The sequence below is a fragment of the Chelonia mydas genome, chromosome 7 (assembly GCF_015237465.2).
Source record: "Chelonia mydas isolate rCheMyd1 chromosome 7, rCheMyd1.pri.v2, whole genome shotgun sequence".
NCBI classification, from domain to species: domain Eukaryota; kingdom Metazoa; phylum Chordata; order Testudines; family Cheloniidae; genus Chelonia; species Chelonia mydas.
The window spans coordinates 60,042,039-60,055,069 of NC_057853.1; the positions used below are offsets into that span (position 1 = coordinate 60,042,039).

The window sequence follows — 13,031 nt, forward strand, 5'->3', positions numbered from 1 at the left end:
CGGCAGGCCGAGAATGTTGCAGAGATAAGAAGAAATTCCGAGCTGACAGCAGAACGGCTGGATCTGGGGGCTTCCACTCCCCCCTCCGGGTAGTGGGTCGGCAATCTTCCCCCCCCTCCTCCGGGGGTTTCAGCTAAGGCAAATAGCTGCGCCCGAGAGCAGGCGTAGGGGGGGTGCTGGCGGCAAGCTGGCAGCCGACCAGCACTCAAACGGCAGCAAAAAAAAACGGCAAAAAAAACAAAACAAAACAAAAAAGCGTCTGGCCCGGTCTGGGGGGGGAACTAAGGCAGGGTCAAAAAGTAAGAAAAATCCAGGCCAGGGGGCTTTAGGAAAGAATAGAAAGCAGACAGCTGAGGAGCAAGCGAGGGACGGTCCCATCCTCCAACAGGGAAGGCTCCAGAACAATCAGGAACTTCTGGAGACAATTAAGACAGGCTGATTAGAACACCTGCAGCCAATCAAGAAGCTGCTAGAATCAATTAAGGCAGGCTAATCAGGGCACCTGGGTTTTAAAAAGGAGCTCACTTCAATTTGTGGTGTGTGTGTGAGGAGCTGGGAGCAAGAGGCACTAGGAGCTGAGAGTAAGAACGCGGACTGTTGGAGGACTGAGGTGTACAAGTATTATCAGACACCAGGAGGAAGGTCCTATGGTGAGGATAAAGAAGGTGTTGGGAGGAGGCCATAGGGAAGTAGCCCAGGGAGTTGTAGCTGTCGCACAGCTGTTGCAGGAGGTACTCAGACAGCTGTATTCCACAGGGCCCTGGGCTGGAACCCGGCATATAGGGTGGGCCTGGTTTTCCCCCCAAATCCTCCCAACTCCTGCTCAGACACAGGAGGAGTCAACCTGGACTGTGAATTCAGAAAAATGGCCAAGCTGAGGGCTGCCGTGAAGCTCCAAGGTGAGCAAATCTGCCAATAAGCGCAAGACCTATCAAGGTAGAGCAGGAACTTTGTCACAATATATAAATATTAGTCACTGGAAGAAAGGAAGGAAGGAAAGCCCTTCTATCAAAGTAGAGAAAACAATGTCCTATTTTTTCTTTTCCTGCTGAATTTGAATATCTCTGGAGGAGTGGAAGTCTGATTCAGAATTTCTGCAAGTTTTTAGTGAACCATAGCAGAAATGACTAAAAGAGTGAGGAAATGGGAACAGAGACACAAAAAGGTATCAGGTTTTTATCTTTCTAAGAATGAACCTCAGTTTACAGAGCCCTTTCTTTGTAGCCGGACTGACACATGCCATGGTCTTCAGTGCACTGTAAAATGATTCCTGGCAGCCTCACTTTCACAAGCAATACTGATCATCCAAAATATGGCACTTTTTGCATGGACCCACCCTAGAACCACATGAGAATTGAAATTCACCCAAACATTTTTGGGGGGTTAATACTTTGTTCTGTTGAAAACAAAGCTTCATATGGAGTGTGACTGATCACAGAGAGAAAAAGGGGCACACGCTTTAACAAGCAGCAGCACCATAACTAAAGCAATGCCCCACTTACCCCCCCAAGTAGAGAGAGAGCTACTTCAGTTGGTGAAGAAGGCAAACAGTATTTACAGTCTCTTGAGCTTGATCATGACCCTAAGTTGAAGGCCACAGTTAATCATGAGGCACTTGGTTTCCCTGAAGGTTAGCAGTGAGCTTTCCAGCTCCACAATATTTGAATGCTTATTCAAAGCTCTAAAGCTATCAGAACCCTGTTCGTCCTATCAAGATTGCATTACCATGCTTCCACCCAACAGCCCCTTGATCCTCCATATAGATCCCCTTCCTCCCAACAGGCTTGTGTTCCCTCTAAGGCCCAGTTACCTCACACCCTCCCCAGTCATCCTCAGTGGGATACATTCTCTCATATCTGAGGCATCCTTGAATGTTAACATTCCCTGTTGTCACTCAAGCTAGTTACCTCCCTGAGGCTCATGGTTAGGGTGACCAGACAGCAAATGTGAAAAATCAGGACAGGGGGTGGGGGGTAATAGGAGCCTATATAAGAAAAAGACCCCAAAATCGGGACTGTCCCTATAAAATCGAGACATCTGGTCACCCTACCCATGCTGGAGTGTGCGCCAGCTGGGCATCCTTTGAAGATCAGGGAGGGAATTGCAGGCTTCTGGGCCTACCCTGTAACCCCTTTCCAACCTGCCACAGCATGAAAGAGGGGTGAAGAAGGAGGATAGTTGAAATGCCTGCACTTCGCTTTGGATGAAGGTAGATAGGGTAGGAGAGAGGTGTCCATAACTTAATTGTCTTGAACCTCAGAGAGGTTTGATTTTAGGAATGGATGGAGATTTATGGGTAAGGAGAAGGAGCAGGCTTCCATTTTTCCTTCTGAACATGTTTGCCCACCCCTCACAGAGTCAAGTGGCCAGCCACTGGAAACTCCGGAGGAGACTGACTTTTTCTGCTGGTGACTCAGGGTGGCCACCTACATTTTCTAGGAAAATGCAGAAACTTGTGATTTTTCTGAAATAATTCCCTATTTCCCAGAACATCTGTGCTCTCGGGCAGTCTGCACCACATGTGCTTAAGCTTCAGTTACATTCTATCATCTCACAGAAACAGAATAGATACAAACACTAGAGGTGGCACAGATCTAGCATCTATTCTGCTACACAGCTTTGCGTTCCCCACAGGTGCTGCTCTCTACCTCCCAGTGCCCTCTTTGGCTGTGAAAGATACTATTGCAGTAGCCAGCCTGAGAGCACTAAGATGATGGAGTTGCTTTGGTTAATTACTCTACTTTTAAAAGTAAACATTGTAGCTTGGCTTCTGAAGCACTATGCTGTTTGTGATGACTAACGTTTGTATGTCTAACAGTCAGACGCAAGTTCTGCCTAGATTACTGCGAGCTGACGGTAATGCCATGTGTCAATGAAAAGGTAATTTCCCACTGTTTTATGCTAATGGCTCAAATTTGAAGCTTTCCAAATTGACCCAGCATCTTGAACAGTTATTTGCAAATTCCTAGGCTATTTGGTGATGAACATCATGTCCTATATCAAAGAAAAGGTTATTATATTTTATTGGTGATCTCAGTATGTCAAATTCTGTGCATACGTCTATCTCTAGGCTAGATCAACACCCAGGAGAAAGTTTTATTTTTAGAGAATGTATATTTAGATAACTCAGGTGTAAAGTCAATTCCTCTAGATGACAAGAGGCAGGGTCTTAGGGTTACAGCACTGGAATGGGACTCAGGAACTCTAGATGCCATTGCTGGCCCTGCCACAGCCTCCCTGAGCCTCAGTTCCCTATCTATAAAATGGGGATAATATTTTCTTCCTCCTGTCCTGTGACTGTCTTATCTATCATTGTAGTACCCACCTCCCAATTATTTAAAATCAGAAACACCTACACTGCTCACTCTCCCTTCCTTCCCAGCCTGGAGGTAAACCAGTTTGATTAGTTTTAGATTGGGGCCAGGATTTTAAAAAGTGTGAGCTTGGAGATGGTGAATTTCTGAAGGTGCCACCTGAGATACTTTCGAAAGGGGCCTGGTTTTCAAAAAGTGCTGAGCACCAACTTGAGACACCTTTAAGGAGCTTGATTTTCAGTGGGTTGAACACCCCAAAAGTGAGGCACCCACAATCACCAGCCACTTCTAAAATAGTGGCCCCAATCTATAAACTAACTGGCCTGGGATATTTTATATTTGTGTGTCAGTGTGTTATTGGGTGTATTGCATGTTTGGGTGTGGATGTAGAAATTAGAAGGAAAGAGAAATAGCCCTCCCCCCATCATTTATTATCATTAAAGCAGCATGAAAACACAACAATCAAGATAAGGGCCTCACTGTTTTAGGTCATGTACAAACATAAAATAAGAAAAGTGTATAAGCTAAATAGGAACAAGAGGCAGTAGAAGAGTACAGAACACAACGGAAGAGGAAAGGGGAAAGATAAGGGTGATATTAATAGTAAACACACACAGCACGTACTATTAACTCTTTTTTAAAATGAATTAGGTGGACAAAAGCTATAGATGGATCAGTAACCACTCCCCCATCTCCCGTCAGCCATATTAATCAGGTGTTTCACTGTAAGCATCATGGCAGAGGTGGGTCTTAAGAAGGGACTTGAAGGACGACAGGCTGGAGGCTGTGCAAATTGATTGTGGGAGAACAATTCACACGTAAGGGATAAACTAGTAGAATGTGTAAAGGAGCTTGGTGGGGGAGAAGCAGACAAGTGGGAAAGAGGCTGCTATTACTGGCAAAGCAATGTGAGTGGGTTACAATGCAATGAGGTAAGTAGGAGAAAGTAGCCTGGGAAGGGCCTTGAGAGTGCCGAGCACTGTTGTGCCTCTCATGTGGCAGACTAGGGAGAGTCACCACTGAAGCAACAAGCTAGGAAGATAATTTTGAGTTCACTGTAACTCCTAGTTTAGACAGGTTTCAGAGAAGCAGCTGTGTTAGTCTGTATCCGCAAAAAAACTGTATTACACTTGCGTCTTCATGAAAAGACATACCTATCCCATGAAGATTCTCTTGAAAAGAAGTCCTTGCAGAAGGCTAGTAGGTAGTGCATTCAGGGCTTTTTAAAACTGTGCCAGATTTAAAACTGTGCCAGATTTAGTGTAAGCAGGTCCAACTCCACTGAAAGCAGTGGCATCGCAGACTCTTAGGGCTTGCCTATATGAACAGTTAATTTGCAGCAAGCTTGGGTATAAATCTGCCCTGCATTAGCCTGCCCCACACGTAGTGTCTGTGTGGATGCTACTGCTGCATACTAACATTCCCTAGTAGTGCATTTAGATCAGCTTCCATTTCAAAGCAGTGTAGATCAAAGAGCACTATGGAACTTTTAGTGAGTGGTAATACATGAACACTTAATGTGCAGCAGGCTAGAGCAAGCTAGATTTACACCCTCTAGTGTCCCTAAACTAACTGTTCATATAGACAAGCCTTGATACCAGCTATTATTTTGACCCACAGAGGCAAGTTCCATTCATTTCAATGGATTTACACAAGTAAGTAGCATGACTCATTGCATGTCTAATCCTTTTACGCTAGTTTTCCAGCATTATGGTTTAGCAGATAGTGCTTTGCCTTCTTATGCCAAATAAAGACCACTCATTTAGGTCCATTGTGTAATCTTAGAAATTATAGCCCACACCCAAACCAAATAACCAGCTTACCGTGGATGACCGAGAATGTTCTCAATTCCACTTGATAAAAAGTATGATAAGGAATATGATACCTCTACATGTGTGGGAGAATTACATACTTAGTGCTGTCAAAGTAGTGTTTGGTAACAAAACCTATATATTCTACCTTCCCGAAACAACAAATCTATTGTAATTAGTAAGCTTCAGGTACTGACGTAGAAGCATGTTCTTCCAAGCTGGAACATTTAAAATGTAAGGAAGGAATCTGACATGTACAATAACAAGTTAATGCAAATATTTTATTATCTAGTTTAAAATACAACCCCAAATCTCCAGGAACTAGCTGATATGGAACTCCCCAAGTATAACAAGCTGAAAGGGTATTTATTTCAGCCCTGTTTGTTGGGGTTGAAATAAATTGCAAGATCAGTATCCACAAAGCTCATTTGAAGTATCCACCGTGCTACTTAAGACAGTTATTTTCCTCCTTAGCCTCAGTAAAGGCCAAATCTTTGAGGTGCTGTATATCTTCAATTTCCATTGACTTCAACAGAAGCTGAGGGTGCCTTTTTCTTTGCAGGATGAATCGTTTAAAAATGGAAAACATTTACCAAACAAATGTTTCGCACAACTGCAGATTGCCCATGGGATGTTACACAAAGGTGACAAGGTTTTATCTAAAATATTAATAAACAGGGCACTGGACTGGGACTCAGATACCCAGATTGTTGTCCCTGATCTGCCACTGACCTGCAGTGTGCCCATAGGCAAGACACCTCACTTCTCTGTACCTGTACTTCACTTCCAGCCATATGTCTACTTTGTCTATTCAGTTTTTCAGCAAAAGGACTGTCTAGCACAATGGGGCCCTGAGTGGAATTAACACAATACAAATAAGTGCCTTAGTCCAGCCGTAACTTTTTGCTATATATTTTAAGTAATAACCACTGAAAAAGAAATACAGGAGCATTTGCTCACGCATTCCAGGAGAGTATATTTTCCTTTGGTGAAAATTCCTTCCATTTACCAGCAGGATAGCCAAACAGCCCTTTTCAATCAAAGTGAATCACCCCACTAGAGAAGCGCCATAGGCTGACTTGCTATCCAGGTATCAGCAGTGTTTTCTTAGGCTTTAAATCAGAGGAACGCTTTAATTTTCTGACCTTAGTGACAACGTTATTGAAGTTATTTATGAAAAATAACTAGAGACACAGATGGCGGTGCTCAAAGAGGCCTCTCTCCTATGATTAAGGATGACGTTATTAAGAGGGACTTAATACAATTTAGCCAACAGACTGAAGGCCAGATCCTCCAATCAATTACGTCCACTTTGCACTGCTCCTGAGCCAGATGCAGCCCCACACTCCCAGTATAAGTGGAGGGAGGAGGTATGATGGACCAGCACAAAGAAGAATTTATGACAGTGGCCTGAGTTAGAGCTGCTCCCTTGCAGCTCTAATTTGCACCAGGGCCAGGCGGTTCAGCATTAGGGAGTGAGAGTTGAGACTCCATCCCTACATCTTTTTAGATGAGTACTGAATTCCTAAACAGATCGTTGAACAGCTGATCCCAATGTCCACTCCAGATGAATGACCCCAAAAACATCCCTACAGCATTGGAGATGCAGACTAACTAGTGTGTTATATGGGGATTAGAGAGAAATCTCGGATACATTTGAAGGTCATCAAATGCTTCCCTAACAACCTGACCCGCAGGCAAATTTAATTTACTTCATGGGAGAAGACACTGTTGTTGGTGCTCAGTTCTGGGCTGCCTGTTTCAACTGGAAAACTTGTCTTCTTCTTGTAAGAAACAAAAGACAAATCAGCACTAGCCGAGGCAAGCACAATGTTATTTTTGCAGAGTCAGGAGGATCAAACAGCTGGGCTCTACCCAACTCATTCCTTCACTGTGATTCTCCTTCTGAACAGAGAGTACCCTCCGGGATCCACAATTGTCTATGCACAAGTTAATAATGTGATGTGTGCTAAAGAACTCAGTGTGAGAGATTGGCGTTCATAGCACAACACCTACTTAGATCTAAGTAGTAAGAGCAGAGCAGCGGCCACTGTGCTGCTAACACACAGGTGTTGGGAAGGTTGCATATTTCACTGTGAATGTCTTCTACAACTTCGATACCTCAGCTCTCCGTATTAATAGTCACGATTTCCTGAACAAATGTTAGGACAGCAATAACTTGACTTAATTATAACTTTTATATAGTATCCCAGTCATTCTTTGTGTGTTGCCCAACGTAATACTTATTTAATATGTACATATAAATATACCACTAGGACTAGTGAGTACTGTTAATCCTTTTAAAATCTGTTACACTAAACTGTTCAGTATGACCGGTTGAAAATTTTCAGACAAAAGTTTTTTTCCCCATGGAAAACTGGGCTTTTGATGAAATGAGAATTTTCATGAAAACTGTTTGCTTTCCTTGAAATGTTTTTGATTATTTGTTGGAAAACAGGTTTTTCTGGTTGAGAGTGGGTATTGGCTGAAAATTGTTGGTTTTCATTATTTTAAAATAAAAAAAAGTTTTCTGCTAAAAAAAATTGAAGACAAAAGGATTTGATAGTTTTTGTCAAAATTTTGGTCAGCAAAAAAATTTCTGAGGAGCTCTACTGCTCGGAATAGTGTTACTGAATAATGTATTTGCTCTGTAATAGACAAAAGAGTGAAATTATGCAGTGAAGGTCTTTCAAATGGGCTGTTTCAGTCCAAAAAACTTATAATTCCTTTTATTACCAAAATCAAAACCAGAAATCATAAATAAACATGAGGTTTTTAATCTAAATAAGAGTTCAGTGTTGAAGTCAAACCAAAAAAAATCAGTTCATTTATTATATAATATATTTCCACACTTTCACTGGAAATAAGCCATTTAGGATACTTTACAAACCCTAACATTTTCTTGGCTGACAAGATGCATTAAAAATGATAAATGTTGTTAGTTACCTCCTTCGTTTTAGGAATGAGGCCTATTTTTTGCTAGCTGGGAACATCAGCTTAAAAAATCTTGAAGCTAACATTAAGGCACTGATTCAGTTTCAACAAGGTATATAAAGATTTGCCTAAGAGCTTGTCTACACAGGGAAATGGATTGTTTGGAAGAACTATACTAGTATAACTATAGTGCTATGGCTATGCTGGTATAATTCCCATGGGGACACTATCTGAGAATAAAATTGACTTTTTCTAGTATAATTACTGCTTATTATATCAGAATGAGGTTGCCTTTATCCTCAAAGTGTTCACATGGGGAGTTATAGCAGCATAGCTATAGCTGTATAATCATAATTATACTGCTGTAGTTCTGCTGGTCAATTGCTAGTGTAGACAAGCCCCAACTTTCAGCAAATGAGAAGACTCATGGGCCTCAATGGGGCCACGTGCTTAAATGAAGGCTCAGGCTTTAGTACCTTGCTGAATCAAGGCCTAAAGAAATATAAGGCCATATTGCCCCCAGCTCTTACACAGGTGCCTGGGTATAGGTGGTACCTTCTTGGGCACAATCCTGCGCTGAGCTCCCCCTGGGATGAGGGTGCTTGGGCCCCAAGACAGGCCAGTGCTAGAATGACACAATTTGGCCACAGTCCGTAGCTTCCTGAATTTCTCTATCTCCCCTCCCACTCCCAACACACACACACACACACCCCTGATGTGGTGTAATGCACATGTTTTCAGTCAGCATGAGTTTGGGACGGCTGCATTACTCATAGGAGACAAAGCAACAAGTGAAATATACCTGTCATCCCACACAAGTACTGATAACAGTTGATATTGCACCACATATGGCCTATATTATAGAACATTATTCTAAGAATGTTTGAGAGAGTTTTAAAACATTTTAATGGGACTATTTCTTGTATCCCTCTGCCTGTGAAGCCATGTGCCTCAGTTTTCATGAGGCCAACTGTACAACGCTCAGAGAAAAGGAAAAAAATCAAGCTAAAAATATAATAAAAATAATAAAAAAAACTATTCAAATGATCTAAAATAACTTTCCTATAGCTAAAAATTCAATCTCTTGTTTCTGATGTCATCAAACTGCAGTTGATTTCAGTGAAAGTTGCTGGGTACTGAGAAATTTTAAAAACAATCAGACCACTTATTTAGGTGCTTAAACATGAGATTTTTGCAAATATCAACTCTGCCACAATCTGAACCTGTGGTTTCCACCAGGCTGCTGTGGGTATTTCAAATCGATGATCGCATCACTAAGCCACCATCCCTCCAACGGATGCTGCACCGTGAGGGTTCTGGCATTGCCTCTTTAAAGAAAATAGATGTATTGAAACATACTTTGCATCTTAGATAATTGACAGATTACACAGATTCAATCACTAGTCAGAACATGGACTCAGCACATCATTAGAAAGACATTTTGCTTGCAGCTGACATGGTTTTGGAACCTGATTCTGAGAAGGCTTTGCTGGTACAATAAAAGATCAAAGCAAGCAGAGCTAGTTAGATTGGCCCAGATCCACAAATCAACAGACGTTAGAAGCCTACGTACCTTTGTGGATCTGGGCCTTTGTATGTGCCAGTCCTGTGCATATCTAGGTTTTATTTTCATTAACAAGTAGCCTAAGCTCAGTTCTTAAAAGGGAGAAACAAGGGCTGACCTAGGAAAACTCAGCCAGATAAATGTTTTAATGTATTTTTGTTCTTCCTGTAAGAGGAAGGCAAGTTAAATATTGCTCTTGCAAGAGCAATGCCTTCATGTTGTGCTGTAGCACTTGGCATGATTAATTTACCCTAGCACTCTAGCTACCAAAAAGGCTTTTCCAATTCTGAGCTGATAAGTAGTTAACCATCTTCATTACCAAGAAATTAAATAAATAGCATCTCTATTCAGAGTTTCTTCCAGTAAGTTATTTTGGTGCATCCTGGTCCAACAGTGTTACTTCCTCTTATCGGTTCTATTCTTGATATCAGAAGCAGGGCTATTGTGATCGCACCTAGAATTGTTTATTTAGACAGTAGATAAACATAGCACAGGATGAAGTATAGGACCTTAAGTTTCCTATTCACCCCAAATATTGGTCACCATGGACACATTTTGAAGATCACAAATTATTAAGTCAGTGGAGTTGCAAGAGTGTAGTCAAAGATAGAAGTTGGTCCCCTATTTGTAAGTTATAAAACAATAAATCTGATATAAAGGAGGAAAGATATGGCTAATATACAAAAAAGCTTCTAAATTACACTAGATAAAATCAAACCATTTAAATAGAGATTTAATGCATTAAAAAGGGTACTACCATGCACAGGTAGTTAAACACTCTAACATATTTCTATAATACACTGAATAATTTATTTTCATTGTAAACAATAATTACTGTTATGGACTTTTAAAAATACCAATATGAACACAAAATCTGATAACAGTATGGCACAGACAGACTGAATGAAGTTGCACCAGGAAGGCTTTAGTTTCAAATTTTCAAACTTGCTGCCAGTTAGAGAGGTAGCACGGTCTACGGCAATGTTTCTCAGACGACGGGGAACAACCTGGAAGTGGGTTGCACACCAGTCCTGATTGGCTGGTGGTTAGAACTGTTTGGAAAAATTATGAAACATTTAACAGTTAAAAAAAAAAGAATTTTTTTCTGTACATTTCCCCCCCATTTTTACCCCCATGATGCAAAAGTTTGTTGGAGTGGGTAGACTGTACAATAGGTTTTTTTTTGGTATTTTGTGGATTGTGGACCAAAAAAGGTAGCGTCTTCTATGGAGAGGAATGAGATCAGGGTTAGGACACAGTCAGGAGTTTCTGGGTTCTAAGCCCAGATGTTACTCTAGCTTGCTGTGTGGCCTGGGGAAAGTCACCTCATGGTTCTGCCTCCATCTCTGCAGCTGTAAAACAGGAATAATAATACTTACCATGCCCAACACACAGGGATATTCACAAATCTTACTTGTTTACTGTCTGTACAGCACTTTGAACATATAAAGTGCTAAGTATTATTAATAATGGAAAGTAATATGCATGGAAAACCTTAACAGCGAATTTCTAGTCTTTTGTCCATTTTTTTATTGTAAATCTTTTATAACTTGAAGGACAAATGGGAATAAGCTGTAAAATGAAAGGCCAAGTGGTGCCTTCTAGACTTCCAGTTTGGGTGTCTCACTCTCACAGGCAACACATGCCATGAGCTCAGTGGCTCAGCTGGTGAGCTCACAATGCTGGGGAATGAATGAACAGGTAAGGGAACTCCTCATTACAATACAGTGACACTCAGCACTCCCGTCTCTACCAGTGATCTTCCACCTAACTCCACAAAATAGTCCACCTAAAATAGCAGTCCATCTAATTAAATAAAAGATTGTCATTATTAACATTTTCAGGCTTAAGTCACATGGAATGTCACAGGCCTCAAGTGCAGCAGAAGGAAGCAAGAGGCAAATCTGAAAGGTCAACTCTCTTCTCAATCTCACCTTCAGCAAGGGAGGAATATTGGGCTGAGTGAAGTTGCCACCTCACTGGTCTCTGCCCCAGTGATGAGATTTGGAAAGCCAATCCGCTTCTGTGGTGAGGGGAAGCAGGCAGGGGAGTGTCATGGGGCAACTGAGCCAGAGGAGATCACATGCTTACATGTCTATTCCAGCAGAGTGAGAAATCAGCTAGCCCCCTTGGGTCTTTGTGGGCCCAGAGAATGCTCTTGAAGGAAAGGATGGGCAGCATGCATGATGGGCTGGGTACCTCAAAGGGGTGAGGCTGTGAATTATTTGGGAGAAGTTGTTTGTTTATTCTTTCGATTTATACCAGATGCTATTCCGTAAGCAGCAAGCCCATTCAGTGTTTTGGGAGCCCCAACCACAATTAAAAGGGTCCATTAACCAGTGTAACAACCGACTTCACTTCATGATAGGTTAATCCCCCCCCAAAAAGCTCCTAGCAAATAATAAAACTTCCCCTCCCCAAAACACAATGGGCTTTGGAGTGGGGCCAGCAGGTTAAAGAGCTCTAGGATCTAGCAGACTATTATGAGAGTTGTGGAGTTGTAAGGCAGTCACAGAGAACACTCTGCTAACAGCTCTCTCACACGTATATCAAGAGGCTTTAGGTCAGCTGACTGCACCTTGGGCAGAACAAGGGTGTCTCCTGGGGCAGAGTTCATGTGACTCAAGGAGCATCGTGAATAGTGGGGTAGCTACATGAGATAGCTCAGCACCGCATCCAATTGTCTACAGGATGGGGAACTGGGAGAAGGTCAACTAGTCATTGGCTTCCTTCCCTTAAAACTCACTGAGAACAGGGCCTGCTCATAACTATCTGATGTACATGTATCTAGAGCAAATATGACTAATTCATAGTCACCTTTATCCTCAGGCACCTGCCCCAAGTCAGCTGCTTTACTCACACCGTGCATTGCCTCTCCTCAGTGACTGATTCAGTGGATAATAAGGCAACAACTTCCGGCCTGCCAAGTCTCCTCAGTTTGGCATTTAACGATCAATGGCATGAACTATCTCCAAGACTATCATGTTATTTGTCTTACATGTACCTCAGTAAATAAAGAACAGAAGAGTCAGGTAGGGCTTGACTCACTCAGGATAACAACAGAGGTGCCATGTGAAATGATTAGCATAAAGTACTGATGTACAAAGTACATTTCTGGGACCAGCTCCTCACCTCTGTTTCAGCCCTTTTATGCTGGGGCAACTGAGCAGGTGAGTAAGTTACATTGTTTCAGTCTCCAGCAGATGTACCAAAATCACCACCTTGCTGACACTCATTTACACCCTTGGTGGTGGTATCAGAAGATAGGTCAGGGAGTGTATAGGCAAAACATATTTTGAACTTACACAGTTTATGTAAGGACGAAGTATAACCAACTTTATACCTATTTTACAGGTAGGGAAGTTGAAGCACAAAGACTGAATTATAGTTGCCTCTAGAGATGATCTC

General features: G+C 42.0%; 1 long non-coding RNA gene across 1 annotated transcript in view; it reads right to left on the minus strand.

Annotated features, from left to right (window-relative positions):
* Positions 1–7,934: 7,934 nt before the first annotated feature.
* The window catches only part of LOC119566795, a 65,154-nt gene continuing 60,057 nt past the window's right edge, over positions 7,935–13,031 (minus strand). Inside the window, exon 3 of the long non-coding RNA XR_005226159.2 lies at positions 7,935–10,675. This is a non-coding gene — a long non-coding RNA (uncharacterized LOC119566795). The remainder of the gene's footprint in view (positions 10,676–13,031) is intronic.